Source organism: Heloderma suspectum, chromosome 11, assembly GCF_057233095.1.
Source record: "Heloderma suspectum isolate Gila_16-S chromosome 11, 16-S_ref, whole genome shotgun sequence".
NCBI classification, from domain to species: domain Eukaryota; kingdom Metazoa; phylum Chordata; class Lepidosauria; order Squamata; family Helodermatidae; genus Heloderma; species Heloderma suspectum.
Window position 1 is genome coordinate 18,747,905 of NC_139468.1, and position 7,624 is coordinate 18,755,528.

The following is a 7,624-nucleotide window of genomic DNA, read 5'->3' on the forward strand; positions in this document are numbered from 1 at the left end:
GGCTAGTTCTCTTTGCCTTTATGTGGGAGTCACAGAAAGACAGTGTGCTGGATCGGAATTTTCATCTTAGATGTTTTATTAAAACACTGTGTTTGGCAGGCCGATGTTTTTGCCAAATTGCTGTGTTTTAAATTTAGATGAGCAAGGATCACGTTGCATGGGTATCTTCTGATCTTCGTAGCCAAGCCAGCGATGAACTCATTTGACTCAGTGTCTGTGCAAATACTCCTAGTTGTGTGATTTGGAGGAAGCAGTGTGTACTTATCTCACTTCCTCTATAGGGTTAGCACGACAGAGAGAGATACCGAGGAGACATTCCCAAAGATGCTTTATATTCAAGACTAACAATATTATTTATTCAAACTGGCACAAAACCTTAAAAAAAATCCAGTCCCAAATTGGCTCCTGTGTTAATAATTTACTAAGTAAACATGGAGCTTCAAGAGGGCTAGATGTGCTAAATTGTTTTTCCAGTCATAAACCTTAGGTGGTTGTTATTTAAGCTATTTTTAAAAAAATCCACATTGGGTTGAAACTTGGCAAACTCTGTGAGCTTGAGAAAAAAAGAAGAATAAAAAGTTAATTATTTTCAAACATTTAAGACCTGGTTTGACTCCTCCTACAGGAAAGGGCATTGTTGAGCACACACAGTATAGGTTTACTGCTAGTTATACAGTTTAGTATGCCATTTATTTTTTAATGCTCTTTCTTTTAAGATTTTTTCTGTTTTGTACAGAACAATACAGAGTCCCATACTGGGGCATTTACATATAATAATGAAAACGTACAAAACATAACAAAAAGGGCATGGTGACTAAAAGAAAAGGCTAGATAAGCGTCAAAGGAATAAATATTGAAGGGGCACAGGAGTGCCCCTTTAGTTAAGGAGAGTTGCAAAAATGAATGAATGAATGAATGATTGTTCCACCATTATTAACCTCAAAATTCTACTGCTTATAAAAATGACAGCTGTTGCACTAATAAGCTGAAACATGGTATCCATGATCTACCTGATGATGCTTAGAATTGTGCAAAATTTCAAACCCATCCAATAAACATTGCAATAGATACAGCAAGTTTAAATGTGCTGAAAATTGAGACATCCTTTTTACTCCAAGTTGCAGCCTAACTCTTTTGCTAAAGGAATCCTCCTCTGAATTGACCCAACCGAGTTTGTTGCTTACATCAGTAGTTGGCAAGATGGGTTAAACAGTGAGAAGGAGTATTCTTCTAGCAGTAAGGTTAGATGCTTCATAAGGCAATGCAGGACCAGGACAATGGCTGGGTACACACAACATGCTAACCCACACTCAGTGGTTGAGTGTGGATTGTTGAACTGTGAATTAGAGTCTTGTTCGAACCCAGGACATTTTCCACAGGGTGACCATGCAGTGTGGCTTGATAACCAGCCTGAAGAATCCAACAACAAACCATGGGTTCTCAAGGTGGCTTGTTCGAGAAAAATAAGCCACATTGCATGTTAACAAGCCACCCTGCGGAAAATGTCCTGGGTTCGGACAACATGCTAACCCATAGTTCAACAACAACCCACACTCCACCACTGAGTGTAGTTGTGTGAACTCAGCCAATGTGGGGCATCTTTCCTGACCAAGGAAAAATGGGGTGCACAGAGGGTAAGCTGTAAGCAAGCACATTTTGGGACATTGCACAGCATCAGCACCGATCACGGGTGGCACGTCAGTTAAGGCATCAGCCTTCGCCTCCAATTTCCTGGCTTTGTGGAGCTTGCAGCAACACGAGATAGCCTTAACTCTGGTCTTAAACTGGCAGGATGTTTTAATCATTGAAAAATAACAGTGATTTCAGAGATGTGGTTTAAAAAAGGAAAGCAGGTCTAAACCCAAATAACGCTGCATTCGTACAGGAGAACTGGCAAAAATCTGTCTGGCTGTTTTTATTTCAATTCTGGAAAAGGCTGCGATTATTTGAAGACGTCTTCTATTTGAAGGGCTGCCCAGCCCAAGTCTAGTTTAATGACAAAGAACCCCAAAGAAAGGAGAGAAGCAGGAGCCTTGGAGTTCTCCATCAACGGTTAACAGATTCAGCAGCAGATGCACAGGTCACCTGGTCACAGTCTTCCCCAGGATGGCAAGACGGATCATATTTCTGCTGAAATTATACTAATCAATTTGAAATTAACATCTATACATATCAATCAGCATATGCACATTTTATGAAAATCTGCACCCTCTTTTGTCCTCTTTCCCAGGTCATGCGTTTCCTCCTTTTAGTGACGTGTAAATGGCCACTGCATGGTTTGCAGAAGTACAAAACCACATGGGGGAGGGGGCACCCACAGCAGCACGATGAGGACTGAGCATGCTCAGTAGCCATAGAATGCTGGTAGACTGTTAAGAGCAGAAGAAAAAAAAAAGACAACTGGAAGGGAAGGGGAAATGGAATGGAGTGTCCTGGAAGAGGGCATGGCTGGCATCCAGAACAGGGACACTCCACACACTGCCACGTTTTGTTGCTGGTCCCACTCGTTCAGAGTAATGTTTAACTCAGCCTGGGGCAGGCTGAATGTACACATTGGCTTGCTGTGTTTGGTTAACAGCTGCTTAGCAACTGAGCAGCAAGGCGTGGAATCTCTGCCACTTGCTGGAAACTCTGATCAGGTTATGTGGTTATCTGTCTCTCAGCAGAGATGTGGTACTTCCTTCTTCCTCAATGATAAACGAAGGCAAACAACAGGAGAGCCACTTCTTTGTGAGTGGAATAGTTTTCTGTGCTTTCCAGATCAACAGATCAGGGGCCCTGTGAGGGTGTCGAGGATGTCTGACAGGGGCAAACAGCGATCATGATGATGGCTGGCGATGAGCAGGGTGGGGGAGAGGCTTTAACCTTGCACCTCCCCCAGGGATCCTGCTTGAGATGGCTGTTTCTTCTCTTTCTGACAGCCAAGTGGAAACAGCAAACTTGAGCAAAATTTCTGCAGTGAGGGGCTGGCTAGGGCATGCTGGGAATTGTAGTCCAGCAGAGCTGGAGGGTGGCAGGTTGGGGAAGGTGGGCTCATGCGGTTCAGTAGGGAATCGGCCCCACCCCCTGAGCCACCATTTTGCATCTGGCTCTGGTTGGAAGACCTCGCAGTTCTAGTAACAAACAAAGTAGAGGCCACAAGCCTGGAGACTGCCCACCCCTGACTTTGAGGCGTGTGCGTGTGTGTGTGTGCATGGGGAAAAACAATTCTCTCCCCAATGTTACATACCACAAATGATTATGCCCCAGGAGCACTTCTCTCTCTCCCCCCCCCCCCCGCCCACTTCATTGGTTCTGCCGACTGGGTCACTATTACGTGAAATAATGGAATTAGCCTAAATGGGCAACTGATTGCCCTGTGTTGACAATATTTTTTTCTGGAATAGTTACATTGCGATCTTGCGTTCAGAGCCCAATTTGGCTGTTGTTCTTTGAACAGCCTCTCTGCTGATGCCGAGCTGAACAGGATGCTCCTAAGCATGAAAATGGCCCTATTTAGGAGCGTCATATCCCTGAGAGTAAGGCTGACAGCCCCCCTCACAGCCACTTCACCCCTTCCCTTTCATAATGAACCAGAACCATGCTGTAATGGAAGAGCCAGTCCGAAACACCCCTGGTTGCTCTCTGAAATTCCCTGTTTGGGTTCAAAGACTCCCTTTGTCCATGAACCCCTAAGCAAGCAGCCACATTTTGCCTGAATATGAATGTGTTGGACTATGACTCCCATAATCCCCAGCCAGCATGGCATCTCTCCACGCCAGGGCTGTCCTGGTTTCCTGGAGTGGTCGAACACCTGCTTTTCATGCAGATGGTCCCAGGTTCTGTCCTTGGCATCTCCAGGTAGGGCTGGGAAAAAGCCCTGTCTGAAACCCTGGAGAACCCTTCCCCATCACCCCTCCAGTTTTCACCTCTTAAAGTTTCTTCCATGACCTAAAGGAGGAGTTACCTATTGCCCTCCTCCAGATGGGCAGAACCTGACCCAGTCAAAATTATTTCTGATTAGATCCTTGCTTTCTCCATGACAGCCCCCCTCCCTCTGGAACCCACAAAGAAACTCCAAAGGGAGATTAAAGTGAGAGGCTGCTGAGTCAGAATTCATGAACAAATTTAATTTCATCTCCAGAGGCTTGAATCAAGATAAAGGATTTTTATCATACCGCATGTGTTAATTGGCTTACCTAGTGCCAGGGTGTTATCAGCAACAACTGCACTGCGAATGCCCACTATTAATAATGTGAATGTCACTTTCTGCGGTTAATTTCCTTTTGCCCTCACAGTTTACAGTTCTTCGTGCCACCCCACTGCCACCAAATGTAATGCATATAAATCTGAAACTCTGCATGCACCAAACTCCATGCATCTGATGAATGAGCTCTGGTCCATGGAAGCTTATGTCAGAATAAATGTGCCAGAAAACTATTTCTTATTTTAACATACAAACTAAAAAGCAGCCCACAAGAATTAATCCAAACCTAATGTCCAGTATAGATGGTGCTGTGTTATTATTAACAACAAGAACAACCGTGTTGGGCAGATCATGTTTCTGGGCTTTGCTCAATTTCCACAGATAATGAGGTGGAGTGAACTTGACTTAGAGGTTGCCTCGGTCTGCCTTTGCTATATTAGCCATACAGTTCGAAGCCAGTAACTCCCAGGGATCGAGTGTAGCAAGCTGTTTCAAATCAATTGCCAATTGCCAATTCCCACTGAAGTAGCAACTGAAGAGCAGCCTGATGTCAGGTTCACCTTACCTGACCTTCCCCTCTGCCAACACCTTTAACTTATTTTTACATATCTAACCTGGCTTTTCAGGGAGAGGATTGCAGCTGAGCCCTCATCCTTAGGAAGGAGGTTGCCACCCCCTTCTCTCCCCACCCCAAAAGAGGCCCTAGGCCTTGAACAGATGTGAGACAGGCAGAAAAACAACAGGTGCAGTTTCCCCATCTGCCCATCTCCCTTAGGGGAGTAATGTCACTGTTTGAACTTCTGCCCGCCATGCAGCTGTTAAAGTCAGAGGTTTAACTTCTAGAGCAGAGGTGAACAGAAGGAGATCTACTGGGGTATCACAGGAGCATTTGCAGCACATCAGCCATGGTTCCTGACTCCCAAATGTCTAGCAATAGCAAGCAACAATGCAATGGCCTCCCCACATATTACACCAGACTTCCCAAACACAGTACCCTCCAGATGTGCGGGACAACATCTCCTGTCATTGCCACTGGCCATCTGGAGGGCATCAGGTTGGGGATGGCTGCATTAGGCTGATAGAGCTGCTGATACGTAGGAATGCAGATGTAGGCTTGTACTGGTATATGCAAGATATCCCAGTGTAGGACAGTAGCTCTGCCCTGTTGAGCCACCATTTTGCACTTGGCTCCAGTCAGGGCTTTTCTAAACGAGGTTGTTAATTCGCGGTATCTACTTTTGGTTTTGTTGAAGAATTGAGCTCTGAGCAGTACACAAAGAGCATTTCCTTTCCTGCTTTTCTGTACATAACCTCTAGGCGGCACTGTGGTATAGCAGACTACACGAGTGGGAAAAGTGCTTTCTTTTGCTTTCATAAATAATACTGCATTTCCCCTGCTCAGAAGCAAAACTGGAGTGCCACGACATTGTCTAAAGAACCTGCAAACAACCATGAGTAGGGAATGGCAAGTGTACAATAAATGCCTTGTGTAGAAAAGCTCTTAGCATACCTTGGGGTCGTAGTAAAAAACACAGAGTAGATTCCACAGCCCTGTACTTTGCTTGTGTCTGTTCTAGACCTCCAGGGGAGAGAAATGAATGACCCTGAAATGACCTTACTTATACTAGCCTTCTAGTAACTAGACTTTAGTAGACCTTGTAGTGGCTTATACTAACTCAGCCTTCCTCAACTTGGCACCCTCCAGATGTGTTGGATGATAACTCCCATAATCCACAACCAGCATAGCCATGCTGGCTGGGAATGATGGGAGCTGTAGTCCAACACATCTGAAGGGCACCAGGTTGGGGAAGGCTGCACTAACGCAAGGCCTGACAGAGTCCTGAACAAAGTATGGGTTTCCTGGCAGAGCTCTTAATGTAGGCCTGCACCAGGGTTTCTCTTAGTCTAAGGCGGGGGTGGGGAATATGTGGCCCTCCAGATGTTCTTGGACTTCAGCTCCCATCAGCCCTAGCCAGCATAGCCAGTAGTGAGGGGTGAGGGGATCTGCAGCCCAGCAATATCTGAAGGGCCACATGTCCCCCAAGCCTGGTGCAAGGGAAGAGAAGACTAGAGCCCGGGTTGTCCTTAAGCAGGAATAGGCAACATTTTGGGACTCGTGGGCACATTTGGCAATTTCAGAAACTGTCCTGGGTGCCACCACAAAATGGCTGCCTTGGGAAGTGTGGCTAGTCACCAAGGACAAGTAACCTGCCTAAAGGACTGAGTACAAGGCATCTTTGGGGTCTGAGCCCCAATACGCTAAACAAATGTTGCTCCCAGCTGCCTCCTGCAGCCACCATTGGCTTCCTGCTGGCTTTCCCGAACTCTGGCTTCCTGCTGGCTTTCCCGAACTCCAAAGTGGCTTACCGCCGCCCTTCCTTCCACTGCTCTCTTTAGCCCCCCTCCAAGGCTCGCCCAATAGAAGGGGCAGGAATCCCTGTTTCTTCCCCCTTCTTTTTCTTGGTAGCTGGGCACACCTCTGGGGGTGGGGGGAAGCCTCGCCCTGAAGCCACCCGCCACCTCATTGCCCAAGAATGTCTCTGAGCCTCATGTGCGGCCCGGGGGCGTTCTTGGGAAATGAAGGTGGTGGCGGCAGCTGGAGGCCCTCCCCTGGCTTTGGAGCAATCCAACTGCGGTAAGCAGATGTGTTAATTTTTTAAAAGGGGTGTGTGTGTGTGTGTGTGTGTGGGGTGTTGCAGCTTACTGGGCCCCAGGAAAAGTGTCCTAGGGCACACTGGCGCCCCTATGGAAAAAGTGTGTGAACGCCCCAGACAGCCATTTTGAAGGCGTTTTGAAACTGGGGCCTCTCCCGTGCTGCCTTTTCACAAGGCGCTCCAGGTCTTCCGCTTCCCCAGCAGGCTTGGCCAGGATGCTGCACGGCAGAAGCTGCTCCCGTCCAACCCTGATTCAGCACTGGCTCCTCACATAAAAACTCTGCAAACTGAGTTTAGCTGCCAGGGTTTTGCAGATGACACCTGTCTCAAGAGTTGAACAGAGTACACTTCCAGTGTCTCTGCAGGACAGCCTGGAGTTCTGGGGGGAAATGATCTACATATTCTCCTAAATTGCTCTGGTCAGCAAACTAACATAAAAGGGCCTGCACCCACCCCGCAATATGCTGGTATGTGTTTGCAGTGGCAGATGCTTGAACCACAGAGCCCTTTTGCTATACTGTCTTCGGTTTGCCACACGTCCGTAATTTTGGTGGATTCAGGATTTCATCATTCAGGAATTCTGTCTGTAAAAAGCAAGCAGAGAAAATGTCTCCCGGTTGTTGTTTGTCCATGTTAGCCTGAAGGCAGAATTGTGCGGGAGTCCACCCCCACTGCTCAGTGCAGGAATCCAAGTCAGAGCATCCCTGACAGGTGGCAGTCCAGCCTTGTCTTGGATGCCTCCAGTGTGGGAGAGCCCACCACCTCCCTTGGGAATTGGTTCCAT